A 24,051-nucleotide genomic window follows, 5' to 3' on the forward strand; every position below is an offset into this window, starting at 1 on the left:
CGCGCCTCCAAGGGGAGGTCGGGTGCCCCCAACAAATGGCACAGAACGCCAGCTTGCCTCTTTACTGTTGCCTCTTAACGCTGGTGGCGCACAAAAGTGCATTGCATATTTCGCCAACGTGAATAAAGCACTTGGTCTCGCTTTGCACTAATTAGATAAACACAACTACGTATATCAGCGTTTTTATGCTTTTACGGAAAGCTTCGCTGCATATGCACGTAGATTCGAACCAGGTGAGCAAAACGAGAACAAGGTGAAAACGGGGGCCAACGTTTGGACAAGGACACTAGTCTTTTTCAAGGCGACAAAAAACAAGTGTACTTGTTGAAACGTTTGCCCCCGCTTTCACTTTGTTCTTGTTTTGCTCATCGTCTTGAATTTTTATCTCCCACCTTCGCCCTGTTTTGCCTAGATTCCAACAGAGTTCTTTGGATCTACTGCATTATTTATTTGTTGATGTTTTTCAAAAGAATTGCACAATTCTCAGTTTGTACAAATAAATGCATATGAGTTGCAAAACTAAAGCCGGTGTGGCGAAATAAAGAAAGCACGCTTGATCACAACCAACTGGGATGCACACACAAAAAACCTTTAAGTGCGAGCTCGCAATAACTTCAGTGTCCATCATCGAGTTTTCTCGCTATCTATGCCGCCAAAGTTAACGTGTCTCTGTTATGACGAGTATAGGCCACACAGTTGGGATAACATCAGGAATGATGTCGTCCTTTCCAGTGAAAAGTTGCCTGAATGGACGCAGAAGAGGTTTTCTCATTCCCTCTGAGGGCCTGTGTGAATCATGTGTAGGATGAGCGGCATTCGTCTGCGTTGTTGCGACAGTTCACCATACCTTGTGCAATTCTGAAATGCTTTAACCAGCATTTCGAAGTGTCCGTCTGAGGCGAAGCATCTAGCATGCCACAAAATTCAGCCGCCTAAACTGTGAACTACTTAATTCAACCCACTGCGACTGCAGATACGCATGCCTCGGCGAGTACCCTCCCATCAGTCTCCAACGCTTTTCATGAGCAGAATAATGCTGTTGTCGTTCTGCATAAACTAGCATTTTTCTGACGTTCCTCAGTCAGGATGCGTAACTATGCGATCAAGTTACATAATCTTTCTCTTTTTTCTTCACTGTGAAAAGCGGTTGGAGGGGAAGGATGAAATGAGGAAGATTAGCAGTCCAGGCCGGCGCCATGGTAACGACAGTATGATGTGATTCCCGGTGCCACATTATGCAGGCGTTTGGCGCACTTATGCAGAAAGAACTCTCCGCGTCCACGCTGTCTGGAGAGATATGCGCTGATGCAAAGAAAATAAACCAAAAAACGAAAGCAATCATACAAGCAAGTGCGCGTGCCAGGCATCATGTCGCCGATCGCCAGGCACAACGGCTATCACAGGACTGATGACTGGGTGCCCGCCTGCGTGTGTTTAAGTAACCGAAATTTTGCATACATAACGTGTCCCCGCTAACGCTGTGCAAGATGTTCAACGAAAAAGATACATTTTCGGAAACATGGTGCCAGGTATGACTTCGAGACCTATGCTGTTCGGTTGTGAAAACTCTGGCTACCGAAACGCGTAGTCTTACAATAATTGTACCTTGTACAATGCTTTCTTTTTAAATCGTTCTTTTCGTTCAACAGCTTGGTGAACGTTACCTGGGAAACACGGTTTAGTAGCGCGGTGCTTTGCTCACTTTCTCGCAGGGATATCTTTGGAGTTGTTGCACCTGTGAGATGAAGAAATCTTGAATTGGGGTTGCGGGGGGGGGGGAATAACGCTTTCTGCACCGATTCTAATTATGTGTCGTCTAAGAAAGCATAAAGAGACAGAGGCAAGCAATGTTTTTTCGAGGTATTTCTGTTTCCTGTGTGCGTTCAGTTTACTCAGACATGTTTTAAAAACACTTGGTCTCAAAGTTGTTCTCCCCAAGAATCAAATACTCAAACTCGGCACAGTAGCACGAAGGTGGTGGCGTTGCGCTGATTAGCTTTCTGTCGTGGGTTCCATCCCGGCCGTGGAGGCTGCATTTGGATGGGGGTGAAAAGCAAACAAGCCGGTGCACTAAGATGTAGGTGTATGGTAAAGAACCTTAACCATGTAATGGTCGATGCACCGTACAGCTACGCTGAGTTTGATTCCTCAAAATACTTCTGTAAGCTCGGGAGTTGCGTTAGTTGACGATACTTGCGTTATGAATATGCTGAAGAAAAGTTTGAGCTGCGCATTGTTTAATATGCTAGTTTATTAATAAATATTTAGTATAGTAATTAGGTTAAGTAACGGCGAAAAAAATATTTTCTACAAATGCAATCTTCATGGCCAGTAGTAAATATCAGCAATTTCTTCCAACTGTCATTGACGTGCAACTGAGTTCAGGCCACGCAGGATTAAGTAAGCTATCAGAATTTAATTTCTTCATAAGGAAATAAGTAAAAAGGCAATATGAACACTGAGAAACCCAACAAAAAGCAATACTTACGAGTTTTTCTGATTTCTGCGCCGACTTATAACAACGTGCAGTGAGTGGTTCAGTCTTGTCGTTCTAGACAAAATCACGTACTAAGAACAGTGATTATTGTGGATGGCTCAAATATGTATCAGCCCTACTTCCCTCGGAGGAAAAGTTCTGCTCTTTCGAGGTAACCTGATATATATTTAACACTTCTTCGCGTAATCTGTTTGAGAGGGAAATTGGTATCCGTTCATTCTCAAACTAATGTATGCTCTAGATTTAGTGTACGTACCAATATGGTTTTCGCTTCTCTGAGCTCTGTAAGATAGACTTGCACATAACTAAACTAGCTGGCCCCGGCATGCGAAACACGTTGTCTACGATCTAATTAGAAACTGAGACCTCATGTTAATGATAGCATCGACAGGCACCATAGATGTTGCCTCTATATTTGGAAGCACCTTTATTTGACCAGTTTGCTTCAATGTGCGATAATGACTTCCTTATTATATGCTGTTGTTGCTTTTACATGTTAACTACAATAACTGTTCTTGTACAGGAGGTCCCGATACAGCCTTTGACTATGCCACCTCGTTCTGCATACTAAATATTTGTAATGTGACCCAACTTCTAATAATAAACAAATTCTGATGACAATGAAAAGAACGTTTAAATAGCCGGAAGCCGGAATATCAAAGCCGGAATATCAAAGAGGCATGCTGGTGGGTGCGCGCTACTTTTCACATTCCTGGAACAAAACTACTTCATTAAGCAGACACTTATTCGAAGAAATTTGCTTACTTTGGGCCCATTCTGATGTCAGCATGCTTCACTGTGTTCTGAGCTCAAAAGCTGACGAACTCCTTCACATGCCACGATGCCACTCCTAAAGAAAGCTACAATTGCATCCCAATAGAAGCCCATTTCACGCGTCTTATACAAGCCAGACGTCTTCCTTTACCGCATCTATCGGCGCAATTATAATTCGCGGGAACTCCGTCGCCATCAGTTCGCTACTCAGTCAAAAATGCACACACAACCTCCAACGCATTAGCGAATACCAGGTCGGGACCTTTGGACATAATGCGTTAAGACAGGGGTGAGATTGGGTTTCTCTGGGCCCCGACGCGTAACAAGGGATCAAATGCACTACGACCGACGCACTTCCTCTGTTAGAATGCTAGAGTATTTGCTGCTTGAGTATTGACCTTTCGCTCGGAAACGCTTTGCGACCAACCAAGAGGAAACGGTGTCCTGCAACTAAGTTTCATGTCTAACCTTTGCTTGTGGGAACGATAATTTCAGAGAGAAAGGCGCTAGTTTGTTTGCGCTGGCCACCGCCTCACTTTGGGCATTTTGCGTTTCCTTTCTTCCGCTTGATGAGATGTCGCCACGCGATATATTTGCTTAAAAAAACAAAAAAGTACTGCGCCCATTAACCGGCAGATATTTTTGATTCGCGCAAATGAGTCTCCGAATATAGCTTGTTACTTATTCCGTGAGCTTATCGCCAATCTATATAAGACTAGATTCAGTCTATGGTCGCCTTCGTCATGGGATTTATCAGCGCATATTACACGCAAGTTGCTTCAAGATTAGAGAATGTGCAATTAGAACAACCAGTTTTGGACCGTGTACACCAGCTCCAGTCGTGTGATCAGCTGGCACGTGGTGTTTTTCAAGCCGCATTAGGCAGCCTTTCGCCCAGCGTCCCCTCTCTCTCCAAGGCTACTATGTAATTTAGAAGGGTTTGGGTGCGAGATAGTTGGTACGGGTCATTTATTTTAAACAGCGTCGCAAAACACACGGAGAGGAGAAGAGCACAGGACCAGCGCTTGTGTGTAATTGTGAGAGAAATTAACATTTTAATTTTACTCGTGGTAGCAAGAACCTACATTCGGCGTCTCCATTGGCCTCTATCAGCCTTCCATGAAAAGCAATTCTGAAGAATATCATGCTATATAAGAAGCAAGAATACCGAATTAGGTTCTTCCTCCTTGATCTGAAGAATGTCTCCAGAACCTCCTGCATGAAAAAAAAATCTTGTGGCCTCGAATGAATTGGACAATTAAGGTGAGCTTAGAAAATCTTGAGGACAGTCAAATTAGTTACAACAACCACTGCAAACTGAAATGTAGTCATAGGCAGAGATCAAAGTTGTCTCACCCCCCGCCCCCCCCGCCCTAAATAAACAATGCTGAGCCTATCTGTGCACCATCATTTGAACATAATTCATAATATTGGTTTCACCTGAATGGTTGAATAACGGTGATATGAATAGCAATAGCAACAAGTTACAAAAAAAGCAGCAAATGGGCTGAATTAGGGGTTGTTACGGGGTAAATTCATTCTGCAGAAGCAGTTACACTTACAAGTTACCGTTCAGAAAGTTTCCTTATTTAAACATTGTTTCTCCGCGTGTGCTTACCTAGTGGTGTGTTGCTAGCCACCGCGCAATCCAAAACCTCCCACAATCCAATCAACCTCAGAGCTACAAACACATTAAGCGCAGACCTTTCCTGTGATCCTGCGAAACGAGTAATCGGAGAAACAGGATTCTTTAGGTCGGACGACACGGAGGCGCGCAGAGTCAGAGGGCGGTGTAGCAACTTAGATGAATAGGGTTTCTTTCTCTTTTTTTTAATTTACGCGTTGGTATGACATGGACTTCGTTATGGCACGTTCCCAAATCAATCCTTCAGGGCCTGCAAGGCTGGAGACGGGCACTCGAAACACGAGCCGTAGGGCCACACGAGGGCATCCCGTATTCGAACAGTTTCCACCAATCAAAGTCGACAGCTACAATTCCATCAGTTCTCGTTGATCGGCAACTTCAGTGATGTAGGACTCGGGTGATAAACTACGGAAAATCAAACACTCTCAAGCTACTAATCACATAGAGAGAAGGAGTGGGAGACGGCGTTACGAAACAAGGCATGAGACTGGACCGTTCGTTTTCTCCCAAAAGAAATTATCAAGCCTCGCGGAAGGCTTTTGCGCAAAGTGAAAAAATAAAACGCGAGAAAATAAGGTATTAAGGGTATCCGAAGTAATAGGAGAGAGGATAAAAGCAGCCCTTCGTGGCCCAGGCCACGTCATGTTCCAAGACTCGTTAACGAGGAGATCTACAGTTACGGGCCCACTCCGAAACCCGATGCCTGCTGGTGCGGGTTAGGGCTTGTTTATCTTTAGGACCCTCCGAAGCGCAGGCCCTGTCCGTCTGCAGGGGACTCACATTGCGCGTTCTTCGCGTCTCTTTCGCATCATTCTGATGGTTTTTGCTTTTCCTTTTTTTGTGTCATCGCTGCTGATGTTACTTCCATTCTCCCCTTCCTCCTCCTTACACACGCCCGGCCACCAGGCACGCCCACCCAGCATGCCCCCTCCCCTCCAGCCTCCTCCCCGACTTGCCAACAACTTCTCGTGGCCATACTTCCCAGAGAAAATGGAATCCTGTTGACACAAGCGCTTGCTGGCCGAAGTATACGCAACTCGAACGACGAACACCCTACTCTTGCAAGCCGTCGCTCGGCGGCTTCAGAAGCAAAAACTCTTTTTCCGACTGTGCTTGCGCTTCGAAATGAAGAGAGCCGAAAGAAAAACACAGCTCGTGAAATGCAAGCGCACACTCTTGGCGGCGGGTTGTGTTCATCTCTGGCACCCTGTGAGGACCGGAGACCTAAGGAAACAAAGGAATAACGAAACGAGAAAAAAGAAATCGGAAAAGAGCGAAGAATAGTAGATGCCTTCGTGTCCTAATCTTCCGCGAGATTTTTTGCCGCTGGTTCCGCACGACACGACGATGCACAAAGGACGCGAAAGCAGAAGATGGAGAAAGACAGGAAGAGGAAGAAACAAGGAATTACGGACCCTCTGATCTTTGCTGGATTTGCCGTCGGCGCGTCCGGACACTCCGCGTATGTCTGTCCTTTTTTCTTATTCAGCCCTTTCCTATAGCGAAAGACTTGCCAACCATTCCTTCCCAAACCCTCTTCAGAACCGTTTCCACTTATCTTGCCTCTCGTTGTCTTTCTTTTTTTATACCTCGGGCAATACAACTCCACAGCGGTTTCCTGTCTTTGTGAGCATCGCCACGACGTGGCCGGACGTGCAAAGACGATTTCATCATCATCTCTTTGCTATACATGTGCCGTCGCTACATTCTCTCGCTATGTCCCACCCCCACCACCTCCTGCGTCCACTGGCAAGATGGCCGAAGCGCCCGCAGGTCCAGTGATGCTCATTCAACGCCGTGGCGACGTTAAGGGCCACGAGGCACGCAATTCGCCGTTGCCCGGGAGACCGAACAAAAAAGAGGCGCACCTCCTCCCCCCCCCCGCCCACCTTTTCCTTTCCTACCCACTCCCATCCACCGTGCTGTTCACGGTGATATGATGAAGGGCACACACAGACGCGTAGATATCCTGGCATTCGAGCGCTTCGCTTCCTGTGCCTCTGTTTTTCTTGGTCGACGTTGCCAGTAACGCGCGTGAATATTGCAGGAAGTCTGCCTTTTCCTCCTGTTCGCTCTGCATCGTCCGTTCCTTTCCATTTTCGTTGACCACCAGCTGCGACTCGCATATACAGCGTCCGGAATGAATGCACTGTGGTTGTCCTGAACCGAACTCAAGAAATCGGGTTAGCCGACGGTATGTGCAAAAAAAACGGTTATTCTAATACAAGATGGCGATTGACTGACATTTGTCCGAACGATATCTAGCAACCCTATGCAGGCTACCTTCTCCGTTTCTTTATCTGCTTGCGAGACGAAAAAAAACGTCCCCTGTTTCCCAACTCTCGTTTGAACTCGACACGATATCATTCAAGCTCGGCGTGGGAGAAGGACGACCACGGTAATATCGCTCGACTAAAGTGCCCGCAACGCTCCTATAGCGCTTCTCGCACGTTGTTAATATGCTTTGTAAGAGAGCAGTGGTGTGAGAGTGTACCTTAGGCCTAAGCATAATTGAGTACTTTTAAGCCTGGGTGCACAATGCGCAATTTCACTGATAAAGGCTGCAAGCTTTTATACTAGTTGACGTTAGTGGAAGCAAGGCTCTTTGAAACTACCCACCCTAAATTTATATAGCAGTATTTATATAAGTGTATATAGCGCCTGTGTTCGTCATCCTGTCTGTTGTGCCGTGTAGTTGCACTGCATTTCAAGATGGTTCTCATATATACCAGGTAAGAGAAGTGCTGCTCGAGAGGCACTTGGACCCCCTGAGTTGCCGCGTAATAGAGTACTTGTGCCCGGGAACATCAGATAAATGTTGCATTTGCTTCTTAGGTCAAGTACCGGTGTTTCAGACTTTGTAGTGGTGCTTTTACGTAGCAGTGCGATCTATAATTGAAGTGTTGGAGCGCATGCTAGAGAGAAACGAAATGTAGGGAGAGCAACCTGATGGCTCATTCGTTTAGTGCCCTAGACAGCGTGAAGTGAATAAAGGGTAGCGGAATGAGTGGGAGAGGTGGGGTACTACCAAAGCAATGTGCACAAGCATCCCTGCTCATCACGTTCTTAACCGGTCACACAGGACAGTCCCGTTTCAGGAATTTTAGGAACGCCAGCGTTGATTTGGGTTCTACTTTTCTTTCACAAAATGGCGTCATTGTAAAACTTTAGCGTACCATATTGGAATATATATATGCCGTCGCGATCAGTGCCGGCAATGTTTTGTCTGTGTTACACTAGCTCGGACCAGTTATAGCGTTCTGAATAGAACGTTGTAGCGCCTCGGATTGTGTGATTTCGAGGAACTATGTACCATGTGAGACATGGAAGGCGCGTTGAAAACCTTATTAGCACGAATCATGACATGGGAAACAACACTAGAAATCAGGACGTGCGAACGTCGCACTAATTGTGAAGTAGTGTTCCATTTAGCAGTCCTTAAGAATCATCTTGGACATACTAGGCGTCTGTTCTTTAATAGCAACATTGTTACTGAGAATCTTCCGCGCCAGATAGCACAGCTGTGTCACGTAGCCTGGGCTACTCTAACAGGCGAACACAACTGTCGTGAGAAGTCGTAGATGCGGTGTTAACGAGACAACAAAGATTCATTGCTTAGCTTCGGAGTAATTGACATTAGGACCCACGTCTGAAATGTAGAATTGAAGGTTATGAGCAGTGAAGTCACAATATCGTAAATCATTGCTGCGAAATCGTGTAAGACATTCCGCAGAATTGCATGCTTGTTGTTTTCTGTGGCTTGCGCTTCGTGTAGCATCGTGCTACATTCCAGTGCGCAGCCATTCTTCCTTTCAGTAGTGAAGTCATATCAACGTCAGATCCTTCATCAAGGTTACCGAGAGACCGCGGCCATGATGAAGGGGTCAAGTTTGTCTCGAAACCTTGGTTTAATGAACTCCAGTTGTTCCTGAAGAAGAAGGCATTAACTACATAATAAGTTAACCTCGTCAGACAGCCAATTCCGCAAATATTTTTTGAGCATCCGCTGATTTGATTCCGCCGCGAAGTTTTCCAATCCTCTTTCGTCTGCAGCTTATAAACTTCACTGTCAGCATCATGCACACTCTGATAGCACAGCCTGTGATGCTTTGATAAATCTTCAACCACTTCAATATATAGTTAGTCCCTAAAATTTGCAGAGAGAAATCTGGCACTCCCTCCCCTGAGTCACAATGGGAATCATGGGTTGTAACTATCTTCTACAATTTGGCATGACTTCGTTAAGAAAACAAACTCGAGCGTGTCTTATTGCACCGCAATAGTTAACACAGAGCATCCCTTCAGAGAAGTGCAGTGCTCTACGTGGACAGGGTTGCGCTTCATTACTTTGTATAACTTGAGCATTTTTCGGGAATATCGCTACATGCTAAAAATTCTAGCCTTAACCTCACGCTAAACTGTAAGCTTCAGCGTGACTCGCATGTAAATGTGGGGCGGATGACGCTTCAAGCACCAAGTGACTGAAAATAAGCATGACATTCCCTCACGTAAGTGTGAGGGCAAGACTGCCTGCCATGGTCCTGTCTTGGGCGAGCGTGAGCGAGCCGTGTACGGATGGTAAACGCAAATCACACGCTTAACATCCCGCCGAGCGCTCACGCGGTAACTCTCGATCACGCTTATAGAAATCCAAATAGAGGATACTTCATGTATCACGTGATCTGCGCGGAGCGTGGGCGAGGGAGAACAACGCTCTACGTCTTCTCACTGCCCTGCGGGGAATGCGAAAATTTTCTTGCGGAGGCTGAAGAAGACCGCGGCGTTTCGAATGCTGCGCTCGGCCATTTTTGGGGTGGATTTTCGGGCGTACTGCCACGAGCGACATTCCTTCATTGCAGCAAAGATCCTCCATTGTAACTGTCAGAGTTGAAGTGCGTCGCCATGTACGCTTCTACAGACATTCGTGACTTACAACGCGGGTTGTATATGCATACATTGTCCACTATGCCGATTATGCGGGAGATTGCGAAAAAGAATCCAGCGCGATCTGACGGCTCCAGAGCAGCATTTTCTCATGAATAACGGATATGTTGCGGTCCCTCACCTACTATTCATGGACGATCGAAATATACAGCTAAGAACATCAGCTATGGTTCGCTTTTATTAAATCGCGGCTAACTGCCAATTTGTCATGATCTCCGGTATGTGCTATACGATGTGTGGTGCAGAATTTGCCCTAATGGTACATTTGTTGGAAAGCAACAACCTATTACGTGAGCAGTAGCGTTGATCGAAATAGAGAGCAGTCAGCCTCATGCTTTTTTAACAAGTTTGAACACCAAGCTGTTGAATCCCTCGGAATTGTTCAGTTTGTTGTGCTGAAGTACCAAATTCCCACGATTTCTATATTTTATATTCTTCAGCTCAGCATTGTCTCTGTGACCGCTGCCATTTTTCCCCGGCCAAGTGTGGTGAGCTGGGAGTTGCCACTATGCATTTTGCACCGTGCTTCTTCTCATGGTTCAGAACTCTGTTAGTGGCGCATCAATGTGGTATGCCGTGTAAGCTGTGTAAACCGTGTATGACGTGTATTTGCCGCGTATGCCGCCCATAGTATACCGGCGCCTGTAAACACGTGCTTATATACCGGTGCCTGTAAAGTGAAAATTCATTATTTTGTGAGCTATTTGTCGACTGACTCTATCCAGTATCTCTGGAGTGCCGCATGCGAGTTGGTAACCAGACGTGCTACGTAATTTGCAACCACAATTGGACTCTGAATTAGGATATCTATAGAGTGTAGCTCCGCATATTTTACACAGAGGGCTTTGAAGAGAGGAAGTGTGACTGGTTTCAATGAACATGAATGTGCGATGTGCGTTTTGCACATCGTTCTTTTGTTTTTCAGGTCACATTTGAAAGCGAATAAAGGTCTGGATGTAGCATTGATGAAAGTGAACAAACATTGAAAAAGATCCTTCTGATATTATCAAAAATACTGAAATTTTCTGAGCTTTCTTAGGTCACCTTGGAAGCGTGCTTGTGACCCAGGCTTACAATTCATGCTCTCGTTAACGCGGTCATTTGACCATCTTTCCCCTATCGCCTACTTCTAAAAACTTCCAAACCGAAGCATTTTAAGAGCCGTCAGTAGGAGAAATGTCAGAAGAAATGCAATGAGTATTAAAGCAGGGAAAAAGCAAGTGGTCTTCGTTACCACATTTAGTCTAGAAGAAACATGTTTTCACCTCTAAAGCGTTATACCTTCGGCTATAATACCATTTTTCTATTTTTTTCTCAGACCGTGCCAAGTGGCCTTATAAGACCCTGCATTGTGTGGGGGGAAACGAGGCTCCTCATCTGCTCCTGTGTGCAGGAAAGCATTGAGATAAGGGATGACACATCCCTAGAAAAGGCCCTAGTGATGTGCCTATCTATGCCTTTATGGTATGTTATAAGTAACATATCCGGCGGAATATGGCCAATTTTTGTGCAATCATCCTAAAGTCAAGAAGAACCAAAGGAATATCATGGGCGCAAACAAGATTAAAGGATTTGCTCACTGCGCTGCGCGCTTAAATCAAACTCAATTAACGACTTACGCTTACTCAACGATCTCAAAACGCTTTAGCTCTGTAAATTTTGTTTTTAAGCATCAACGCTTCATTGCATCGTATTTTCTGGGAGTGAATATGATGAATAAACGATTTGCCCCGGGAAGAAATATGTGTGTAGTAATATTTACTACTGCGAATATTCGTCTTTCATAGAGAAGCAGGCCAGTGAAAAAAGAACGTGATCAGGTATTTTGGGGCAACAGTCGGAGAAAGAGTGCAATATCATGATGATATTAATGCTGGAAATGCTGTCCGGACGTCCCTATGCTGCACACAGCACACGGCACACGGATCTTCGAACGCGCGGCGCCACACAGCACGGTTGAGAAGGCATTCGTACTTTTGTGCAAGCAGATACCGAGGGGCTTGTTTACGTTTTACGTCGTTGGCGTCGTTGAAACGTGCCAGCGCCCCTTCTTAGTGGATTAGCCTCAGTGTAATATGGGGCGAGCGTCTTTCGCAATCTCTCTGCAGCATACCCAGCTTCTTCTTCGCCAGTGTGCTCCCACTGACATAGCGACTCGGTTCGTCACAGTCTGCGCCGTCTAAGCAGAAGTTAAAGAAGAGGACTGCGACTAGCTTGGTGAGCGAAGCTCGTTTGAAAGAAGCGACCCAGGCGCCCAAGCCGACAAGTGTCCCTGCTTCTTCGTTGCTTCCACCGCATGCTGAGAAGGGATGGGGCATGCTCCTCACTCCATCCTCCTTGCCCCCTCGGGAACTCTCTCTAAGCGTGGATATTGGTCACGCCATAATAAAGGCATGGGAACAGGGGTCTTTATGACGTCTGCTAAGCGTGAAGAAGGGTTCCCGATCAGTGCTAGCAGGCGCGATCGGTAAGCGTGGAAAATTATCACGCTTAGATTAAGCGTGTAGGAAAACTGCAAAAACGCGCATAAATAAGCGTGGACTTTTTTAGAGTGTATGGCAGAAATTACAAAGTAAACAAAGCCGGCTGTTGCCATAGAGCGCACATTTGTTCTGCTATGTTTTGTATGTTTTCTGCCGTTGGCTGACGGCGCTGCTGCTTTGCGGGGTAACCCACGGGCAGGACACCACCGTTTCTTATGAAAAATAATTTGGGTATTGTGTTTTAGTTGCGGAAACCATTTTCTAATCAAGATATTATGAGGTGTGCCATAGCGGGGGCTCCGGATTGATTTTCGCCAACTGCGGTTCTTTTTTTAAAATGCACTTCAATTTAAGCACACGAGCTTTCATGGCATTTGGTCCCCATCAAAATGAGGCCGTCGCGGCAAGGATCGAACCCGCGACCTCGAGCTCAGCAGCTCAACGCAATAGCCACTGGGCTATTGCGACACGTCTTGCTCTCAGCGGAATTATGTAATGAAGCAAGAAACGGTGTTTACTCATCATCACAGCAACAAGCGTATATAAGCCCTCAAGCCCACATAACCACAATTCCTTTATTGCAACAATAACTTCTATGCCTTCTTTCCCGGTGTTTTGCGTGCTTGTTCGGTTCGTTTTTCGCCGGTTTCCGTGTCTACAATATAGTAGATTAGGCTGATCCTGGAGAAGATGCAAGAGCTAGATGCAATGCCTTAACAGTTACCTCTCACGTAGACATTTTTTTTTCAGGTATCATATTTCTTTTCTCACGATTTTATTTTTGTCACGCTCTTCTTTCCGTCTTTACTTGCCATCTCCTTTTCCCTAGTGCAGGGTAGCAAACCCGGGGTTTCAACTCTGGTTAACCTCCCTGCCTTTCTCTCATTTGCATCTCTCTCTCACGTAGACCGGCAGGTGTACTCGATTGACACGTGGTGCTACCATTCCAAAGCATGCTCAGATGAGTTTTGTGTCTTCTTTCTTATTTCGCCTCAGTGCTTCCTTCAGTTGATAGTTGGGGTTCGTGTTGTCCACTTCTCTTTTGTCCGCGTCTGTGCACCTTACCCGTTCTCTGCATTATGCAAGAGTAACCAGGGCTTAATCCGGAAACAGTGTACACCGTGATTACTTTGGTCACGTGGGTCACGCGCGGTTGCGGTTTGCGAGTCTTACTGTCTAACTTCAGATATATGCAATCACTTTACTGCAGAACACGGCGCACCGTGTGAACGGTTGCGTAACGTTTAGTTAACAACTTCCCGAAAGATTCGCTTGACCGATTGCAGCATGTTCGTTGGATCTGCCTAATGTTTTACCGCCTACCGTAATGGTCGAATCAATTAAGCACTCATCTCATGTTAAGGAAAGTAAAGACCGAATGCAGACGATGGTTTAGTTAAAGTACGCGACACGTGGCCCATTTACAGGTTTCGGGCACTTATTCATTGTGAAATAGTCGAAACATGCAAGCACGCTGCCTTGAATATCAAGAATGAAACGTACTGAACTGTTAGCAGGAATTCTTATCTCCGTTCGGCATCATTTAGTACGGCTTCTCTATCTATAACCGTTTGTTTAGAAGCACGAGCAAAAGCCGAAAACATTCTCTACAAAGATATGGTGCGTTACTTCGCTAGCGTTATAAATCATGCACCTCTAAGATGGAATCTCTTTCATGGGCATAAGTTTCCGAGGATTCACCTTTGGCAAAATTCAATATTTACCATAGAGCATTCGCAACAAGTAGCACATTAACTTACACTCATGTTAAGGCATCTGCAAAACAAGGGATGAATAAGCGAATGCTAAGCAGCGCGATAAAGAAACAACAGTTTATCATACGTTGGCCTTTCTTCACAACAGAAAACAATGCCATACGGTAACGCGACGGGCACGTTCACGCTATCTTCAATATGTTTACACAGACGTCTTCGTTCTGCTCACCTTCGCGTACTTCGCTGCAATTCTCTTAGTCAAGCTTCGTTACCTGCTGCCGCGGGGGCAAATAGCCGTCGACACGTACAGAAAAATAAGCTTCCCTAAATTGCCACACCGTAGCCTCCTGTGCGCGGAGCTGAAAACAACTCAGGTTAAGCCGAACCCAAAGTCAATTACGGCTTGGGCAACAAACAGCAGAGAAAGCGATCACGCCGCCAGAAGAAGGGCGAAATGTAAGACTTTGTGCAAAAACATTGTGACAGAGAGGCAGCCAATGAAAGCGACTCCCCTGGGAGCGAGATTATAGCACTCTCGTTGGCAGCGCCAACTCGCTTTCTCGCCTTACCCTGCATTCCTCGGGGGCAACGACATTAGGCGAGGAGGGCGGAGGGTGGAACGAAACAGACAACGCCTCGAGCAGCAGACGGCGACATCGAGTACGAGCTGCATGATTGGGTTATCGGGAGCAGCCAATTACCAAGCCAAGACAAGCCGGCTGGTGGCTGACTGTCTTGGAGACACTCGAGTGTTTTCGTCAGGCGTCCCCGCCCGCATCGCTACGAAACTTTACCTTAACGAGCTTATATCTGGGTGCGAGGTTATACTGAGCACGTTTATTATTATAAAAGAAGCGGAAGCAAGAAGAGAGATATAACAAAACAAAAAAGAAAGCAAGCACCCTGTTCTGTCAATTTCCCTTCTGGCTTCCATGACGGTCTTCGGGACGCCACTGTGAAAATGTGATTACCCGAGACGATTCTGTAACTATGCAGGTGATGAAAGCATACGGAAAAGTTTGAAAGTCTATTACCATCTGAAGCCGATAATGAAGCAGATCAGTGTTTGTTAAGTGAACGCTTTATCACGCGCTAGTTAAGCCCATTACTGCGATAGATATCGGGACAGCCTTCAAACTGCCAGCGCGTGTTTTGACGTAGAGGAGTCCTTACATAAACAGAAAGGCTTGCTATGACGTTGGCAGTGAGTTTTACGTAAGTTGAGCATGGAAAACAGCATGCTCATCAGGGGCAAATAATAAAAGAGAAAGTGTGAAAATTGAGTTAACCAATGCGCACTGCAAGCCAAGAGCTGTGTTGCGACACTTTTCCTTTTCGACTTGATAACTATCTAGGCTATGGTGCAGTTAAATATGCATGATTTTGTTTACACCACCAGTATGCGCTTTAAGCATGCTTGTAGGCCACCTCTCTTTTTCCAAATAAAAAATGAAATTAGAACGAAAAAAAATATTCGGAAATGTTGCCGAGGTTATAAATCTACAGTTTGAGAATACAGCAAAAATTTAGTTACGTTTCTTATCGCCTAATCATCACAGCTGCACCGATGTGTCCCATGCACTGTGCATCCACTTGATATGGTCTTGGAATTTTCGCATAGCTTGACACCGATGTATGGCATTAATATAAAAAAGAGGGGGAGATTAAAGTTGCCGTTTTCACGGTGCATAAACATAAATATTTATGAGAATCCGCATTGCATCAGAAGTAATCGAAAACAAATATACGCATCACCACGTTAGTTTTATAATATTTAAGTAACCGTTTAAATAAAGCTTCGCTACACACAAGTTCCAATACATGCGTTTTTTTAGGAAGTACGTGAAGCAGCCGATTGTTAAAAGGCGAGGCTTTTTGAGTTTTCAAATTATCTTTAACCTTAATTATCTTTTAAGTTCGTCTTTAAATTAAGAGGGCCGCTAAATTGAAGACAGCCGTCATCCGTGGATTGCCTACAATCTCTTAAAAGTTCAAACAGTGTCACAGGAGTCAATCTCTGCTTCACAATGCACAAAAGCGACACAAGATTTGCACGACTGGGACCGATGAATAAATTGTGCACACGACGCGCTGTGCCCAGATGTCCGCAGCACTGTTCCGCGAAATCACGCAACACCAACTCACTTGCGTGTATACACACTGCTATTCAATAACAACCTCCTCATTCTTAATTACAGGTACATGTCATATACGTCTCTGTAAACTCGCACATAAGAAGTGTATATTAGTTAAATACATGATGGTCTCTCTATCGTGCAGTGCCGATAGCAGTTAAAGAGAAATTGCGGTGCGACAGCCCGAGATGAGAGGGCATTGTTCGCTGACTCATTCTCGCGTGTGTGAAAAGTACCGGCAGCAAATACTGTACAACCTTCTCGCTCCTCAGTTTGATTTTAACATAACGCGTTATTTACAATGTACTGTGTTTCGTGTTGACGCTTCGGGACGTGGTCTCTGAAATATCCTCATTGCGAGCACCAGCAAAACATGGGCAGTTCGATAGCAATACACAAACGGCAGCTTTTAATCGCGGTATCTTTTTAGTTGTGTCTTTAAGACATCAAGGCGACAAGTTTGGTCTTTTAAGAACCTTGCTTCGGCTTCGTTAACATTTGGGAAGCAAAAAAGAGAGCAATAACTTCAAAGTGGCGGAAATTCTTTTACGCACATGTCCAAGATGTACATTTTTGTTTTATCACTGCCAGCGCCCACTTCACAGAATTGACACACTGTGAGCACATTTGTCCCTGTGATGACACTCGTCACCACACCATTTCAAGCAGTAGGTTCATGCAGTGATCCATTCATCGTCAAAATTAGTGATTCTGTGAAGTGATTGCCTGCAACTTTGCCGGTGCGGATATCTAACGACCAAATGGAATAAATAGCTTTAATCCATTTAAAGTTTTCTTTCCTGGAGGTGCACAACGAGCAGCTGTTGAAGCGGACGGCCCGGAAGCGGCAGTGATGAATTTTCCCGGTTCTGCCAACATGCAAATTTGGGATATGACTAATGCCTCACTGTCGTACCTTCTGCTATACTACTCATATCCTCAGCAATCTTCATCCAAATCTCGCTCTTGTGGAACGCGTCTTTGAATAGGCTGTGAGTTTTATCGTACATCACTGCGTAATTTTTCATCCCATCAATGACCGTCACCGCATGAACACTGGGCGCAATTTTTGTGCGTTTATCGCTCAACAGAACCACTAATTTTGATGAAGAATGGATCACTGAATGAATGGTGTTCCTTTAGAGGAGCGTCGATGAAGAAGACGCTTTTGATCTGGCGCGCGCTTGCGACCATATGGTTCAACACTTGCTCACTTAGTAAATACATTGTCAGTTCGTTTTCTTGACACTTGAGAAAGCCAGCGGAAAGTTGAGACGCAAACACGACAGGAAGAAGAGACACCTGGCGCTGGACTAGCAACAGATACATATTTGAAACACAGATCACCTTCGAACATCAAACCACCAACGCATGCGCAATGCTCTTAGCAAGGTACAAAATGTTTAAATTGATGAGCACACCGTTTTGCCCTAATTCATCTTTAAGTTGAGCCTTTTACAATAGCTATCTCTTTATCGTTCAGAGAGATAGAAGGAACACTCATGCATTTTCCTTCCTCTTGTATGCCGATATAGAACGCCTTAGGCATTTTTCTTCCGGTTTTCGTCCTGCCTCTGCCAAGAATCATCACATCTTCAAAAGGGGGTGCGAAGCCATGTTGACTACAGTGACGACAATGAAAAGTCAGGTGACCAGCTGCTTGAGAGTTGGTCAACGCATGATGCTCGCGCATCCGGTCATTGACGAATCGCCTGGTTGGCCAATATAGACCTTAATTACCAAACTTTAACGGAATTTTGTACATAATACGCGTCGTGCACTTAACATATTTGTTCAGATGCTTGGTTTTCGCAGGCTTCTTTCTTATTTCCGGCATTTTCAATGGGCGTGCACAGTCCTGACAGCTTACGTGGAGCGGAAAACGTTAATTGTACACCATGTCGTCCAGCGATGTTTCTTGATATTGTGTGACACTGTATGAATATAAGGAATCACATGAACTGTTCTTGTTTCTTTGTTTCTGTCAGATTTTCGGCCCCTTTTCACTTATTTAAGCTTTACACTTAAGGTCTCAGCGACCACGTTAAGCATTTGTGCAGGAAAACACACTGCAATTAGCCTCTTAACTTGATGGTCAAGGCTTTCCTGTAATAGCTTAAGTGCACAACGCATATTATCTACGGAATCCCGTTAAAGTGTGCTAAGGTCTATATTGGCCAAACAGGCCGATTCGTCAATGACCGGATGCCCGAGCACTGTGCGTTGACTAAATCTCAAGGAACTGGTAAACTGGCTTTTCGTTGTCGTCACTGTAGGCAGCATGAATGTGCACCCCTTTTTTAAAATGTGATGATTCTTGGAAGAGGCAGGACTAAAACCGAAACAGAAATACCAGAGGCGTTCTTTATCAGTACAAGAGGAAGCAAAATGCATCACTGATCCGTCTACCTCTCTGAGCAATAAAGAGATAGCTTTTCTAGAAGGCTAAACTTAAAGATGAGGTAGGGCAAAATGGTGTGCTAATCAATTTAAAGGTTTTCTACCATACTAAGAGCATTGCGTGTGCGTTGGCGGATCGATGTTCGAAGGTGATTCATGTTTAAAATGTATGTCAGTTGCTGGTCCAGCGTTGTGAGGTCTCATGTTTCTGTTGGGTTTGCGTCTCAATTTTTCGCTGGTTTCCTCAAGTGTCAGCATGAACGATCTGGCCCAGTAAGCAGGACTTCGTTTTCCTGTTGTCGGCCTTCCCGTAACCTCATGGTGGAGGTGCTGGTGGTCTGACGCAAGACGAAGCTCAACAACGACTGCCAAATCGCCACTATAGGCATGTCTACGAGTGACGAAACTTTGTTAGAGGCGGCCGCCATGCCAGCGGTCATCCAGGCTTCACCCCGTAATGCTGGGACCGTCTACGGCGCTGATGGCGACGATGGCTGGATTCGAATCTGTTAGTGCGTGAGGCCACATTACAAGTGGGACTCGACCTTGATGCTGGCGAACGCCATGTTTTATCTAAAGGGAACTACGATGACCTGGTTCGGCAACAACCAAGAGAAGCTCACAAGCTGGAGTGTATGTAAGACGAAACTTCATGAGTCGTTTGGTGAACCTGCAGGCTGTCAGTGAGCCACCAAGAAAGAACTTGCCGCGCGTGTGAAGACGTCTACCAAGAAGTACCTAAAGTACATTCAAGATGTGCTGGCCCTTTACCGAAAAGTTGGTGCCAAGGTGACATAAACCGATAAGGTAGAACACGTACTGAAGTAGGGATCGCGAACGATGCGTTTAACTTGTGAGTCTTTAAAGAGCCTTCGACAGTCAAGGAGATTATTACTAAATGTCGACCCTTCAATGATGCTAAGAGCCGACGCATCGCCCACCACTTCGCCCGTGTTCCGAGTGCAACCAGCGACATCAACGTATGAGGACTTTCGTACGGCGACTAAGCCTTCAACATCTGATACTATCATCCGAATGGCTCGAAGCAAAATCGAAGCTCATCACAAGCACTTTAATGCTAGGACAGTCCCGTGATCCCCAACCGACTATATCACCAATGCAATCATTTTTCCGTCAAAAATGACAAACGAGGGCCTTCAAGCCATTTGTTCTGTGCACCGTCCTTATATTTACTTTTCGGTGGCCGTCAACCTTCTCGAACGCCATTGTCCTAATCCGAGTTATCACGATCGGAATGTGTGGCGGACACCTCATGAACCAGCCAATTTGCTTCCAATGTGCACGTGTCGGACACATTTCACGATATTGCTGAAGTCCTTGAACTTCGCCTTCTCGATTAACCTTCGAATCAATTACGGACGTCACAGATTTCCTGCTACAAGACGTCCTGTTTGCATCATAGAGCTCCTCATCAACTCCTCAGCGACCGTGGCAGCTACCTTTTCTCCAGAGTTATCGATGACCTGCTTCGTTTCTGCGCGATAAAACACATATTTACGATGATTGAACCAGGCGGTAACAGACATGGTTTCTATCACTGTCTCTCCGGAGCACTAACACTGGGACTTCACGTTGCTCTTCGTTACATTTGGCTGCAATTCGTCGGGCCATGATACCAATGGTTTTTTACCCTTTTAACTTCTGTTTGGCCGCGACCCAACGTTAACTTTTGACACTATCCTCCCCGTTGCCATCGATTGCCCATTTCCAGGACTGACGAGGCGCGCCAGGTTGCTCGCCATGGCCTTACTAAATCGCAAGACCACCAAATACACGCTTCGACTCCCGTCATCATGACGTTATCTACACCAGGGTGCCCTCGTGCTTGTATCGACACCGACAAGGCCTGCTGGACTACTGAAAAATTGATTTCCCGGTACTTCGGACCCTAGCGAGCTTTCAGACGTGTAACAGACTGCACTTACGAGATTGGGTCGCTGAATTCATCCTCCCTCTCCGTTTCGCCGCCTAGAGTCAGTGTTCACGTGCCCTGCCTTAAAGTTTACCGTTCACCCACACCATAGCAAGCACCGTGACAGTGCATGCTCCAGAAGCCGTGGGTCATGTCACGTTGCTACACCCCTAGAGGAGCGTTGATGAAGAAGACGCTTTTCATCTGGCGCGCTCTCTAGCCCACATGTTTCCAGGCAACAACAAAATATGGTTCAGCACTTGATCGCCTTGTAAATATACGGTAAATACGTTTTCCTGTTGTGTGTGCCTCCACGTAATATTACCAACACTTCCTGAAACTTGGGAAACGTCACGGTGAAGCTCCAACGCAGAGAAGCGTTATCCCTAGAAAGAGTAAACGTTAAGGCAGAAAGTAGTTCATTGGTGTATTGAGCCTGAATAATTGAGAGTACGGTAATCATCCCTGTGCCGTTCGTCCATTTGTGTATTCTTTTACTGCGCCGGTATTGTACACTGCGACTCTCACCATCACCGATGTGCTATATTCAACAGCCTCTACACTAAGCGCGGCTACCGTAACTTAGGCAAACGATAATTTGACACCACGAGATCTGTGGGCTGTCAATCAGACCGTGTTTTATTCAACACAACACTCTTCATTTTCATACAGGTTATTAAACTCCGGCAGCTGACTTCCTCACCTTAAATTTAACTCTACAGGTTGCGTACATTGGAAGGACTCTTTCGAAAATACGGAATGTAACACAGACCAAGTGTCTGGATAGATAAATTTCTCTCTCTCAAACGAATGTTTGCAAAAAGTAATGGTGTGTCAATTACAACCCATATGCAATCTAATAACATGGTCAGGAAGGATGTTTGTGAAACCTTCCTTTGCATTCTGAACGTGTCAAGCAAAAAATAGACTTCCTTTGGTAACCAGGTGATCAGCACAATAAAAGCGCATATCATTTTTCATGTATTCTAGCTTGATATGCAAGTTGAAGTGGCTTAACAGTACCTCGCACACAGTAATGCGTGAGTTGAACCGATTCGCAAGGAGAAGTTTAACATAGGAGCGTTATGAGTGAATATAAATTTATTTGTGTCATACTCTGATGTTCTTAAAAAGTTGGTACATTGCCAAAATAGAAATTTATGCATCTTGCAATTTTTCGTGACCCTACTTTTCGCTTTGGAACTATGGCGCTTATTATTTACGAATTGCTTTCCACTCCAAGAGGGTCTCAGCTTGGTCGTGTGACGCCGCATTGTATTCCACTACATCGCGAGAAATAATTTCGTTCTGAAAGCAGGTAATTATGCAACAAAATAAGCTATAGGAAGATCGGAATAGCGGAAATTGGATAAAATATTGCTCTTGCGTCAACGTTTATTTATATAGGACAAAGCAGATTCCTTATCCAAAGAACACAGTTTTGTGTCTCAGATTAGGTAAAAAAAACATGATCAATTTATTATGCTGAATTTTGATATTTGAGTTAACAACGATAAAATGACCAAACACTACTTTCGGTAAGGTTCTTCGATTATTTCGTTTATGTGCAAGACTATAGGGAACAACAGTCTTGCAATACCCTTTAGGATATTTTAGATGCAAAGCTTCAAACTAAATTAGAAATATGGATGTCTTCCGCCATGACAATCTAGTTTCAGCTGTCATGTTCTGCCGTACTTCTTCAGAAGTAGTGCATTTCTTCTCACATATGGATGATCGCTCGCAACAACACAGCACCATGCGTCGCTCAGCAAAATGAGCGTAGCTTAAAAACGATGAAACGTAAATTTTTGTTAGTGTAATAAGGCATACACAAACACAAATATCCACTTTATATAATCGAACTAGTGCTTTTCCCAGACGTTTTTTTTTTGGAATAGGACCACGATTATACAAGAAAACTAAATTAAAGCTATAATACGCAACGTAGGCATCTGCCAGTGCAGAAAACAATATTGAAACTTCAACTTTCATCTAGAGGATCTAAATGCGATATGTTACCAAGTTATCAACAGTTCCTTGCACCACGAGTAAACGGGTAATTGTAAAATGCGAAGAACACTGCTGGAGGTCGTCAGCCCCATGATTTACCCTATTAGAGGAAATTCACTTCGTTCGAGCTAATAACTACGTTAAGGTACCCACTATAGCTTCAAGGAAGCAGTTTCGCTAAAGATACATCTTGAAGGCATCAAGTGCATTCTCGAAGCGAACGCGGTCCTAAAGGTAGGCACATGCAGCGATAGCATTTGCTACTCAGACATATGGTAAGCCACCTTAATTACATTAGTGCTCCGGAAATCTGTTCACCCTGTACCAAGACTTTTCAGGAACAACCGGAAAGCGAACGATAAAACGAGACGCGTGCGAAAAGTGCACCGCCGTACTTACCAAAGTTTTGAAGCTCGGATGCTGGAATGGGCGGGCCGGCCGGTTTGAGAACGCTCGCCGTTAAGTAGAGTCCAGTGGACCGATTCTTTTCTCGACGTTGATACGGCTGCAGGCTTCGACGAGGCGCTCAACGCGGCAGGCGTTGACGACTACAGGACGTCCTTTCCCGAAGGGGAGGTGAGGATGAGCGAAGTTGGCTGCAACTGTCTTGGCCGCTGGCTTCTGATGCCTCTCGTCCTTCGCAGCGCTCTAGTTTTCGCGTGGGGCGGACCTCGGAGTCGCCCAGACGAGCTATTTATACTCGGCGTCGCTTTCCTTCTCTCTCAACTGTTCCCCTTTTTCCCTCAACTCTGTTCTTCCCCCTTCGCTCGCCGGACGCCCGCCCAGGCTTCTTCCGGCGGGACGCGGAGGAAAAGGCGCTGCGCATGCGCTGGAGCGGAACGGGAACGTGATGCGCCGATTGGCGCGATCGATGCATTAAGCGTTGGCCTCTTTTAACAGTCGCCGGTTGTCCGCGCTCTCGCCCGTACGGGGTGTCTCTGTCCGCCGTTGGTCACCGTGTGCCCTTTAGGAACGGTAGGAATGCCGTCTTCCGCTTTCCCGTCCTAGCTTCAGTTTTGTCGGATTTTCCTGTCATTCCTACGGTGGTTCAAGCACCGGTCGTCCCTCTTTGCGTGTCAGTGGGATGCTTGGAGAAGATTCCTAAGGCGGAGAAATCCACTCCCAACACACTTGCCTGCAATGACATGTCGCTCGGATAGCGAGCAGAACTCTTTCAATATCTGTATGCGATGGCCGAATGGGGCAATAGCTTCTTCTTTCACTGTCGTCGCCAATACCAAGACGTGTCACTAGGTAAAGAAAGGACAAATGCGGAAGGACACTTCTTATGTAGTGAACCACACATTAGACGTCATATTATTCTCGTCCCTGTAAGAAATATAACAACTTACTTCTGAATTAGCGTTGTGCCTTATTAGTCTCACGGTCCCGAGACCGGGCAAGCTGAGCTTGGTCTTATTCTATTATCTTGGGATTATATAGCGGTATTGCGATATTCTATTATCTTGCGTTAGCGTCCCAAAGAAGCAATGCGTTAACCAGGTCGCTGAG

The 24,051-nt window shown here is 45.5% G+C and overlaps 1 protein-coding gene across 2 annotated transcripts in view; it reads right to left on the reverse strand.

Moving 5' to 3' along the window:
- LOC142564424 (xibalbin-1-like) overlaps positions 1-23,220 on the reverse strand; it is a 122,504-nt gene extending 99,284 nt beyond the window's left edge. The window contains exons 1-2 of one of the 2 annotated variants that reach the window (XM_075675420.1): positions 22,939-23,220; positions 4,440-4,486 (exon numbers count right to left, since the gene is read on the reverse strand). The gene's annotated coding sequence lies outside the window, so the exon portion shown is untranslated. The remainder of the gene's footprint in view (positions 1-4,439; positions 4,487-22,938) is intronic. The other variant, XM_075675419.1, reaches the window with a different exon arrangement.
- Between the last annotated feature and the right edge of the window lie 831 nt (positions 23,221-24,051).

Source organism: Dermacentor variabilis, chromosome 11 (genome assembly GCF_050947875.1).
Source record: "Dermacentor variabilis isolate Ectoservices chromosome 11, ASM5094787v1, whole genome shotgun sequence".
Lineage (NCBI taxonomy): Eukaryota > Metazoa > Arthropoda > Arachnida > Ixodida > Ixodidae > Dermacentor > Dermacentor variabilis.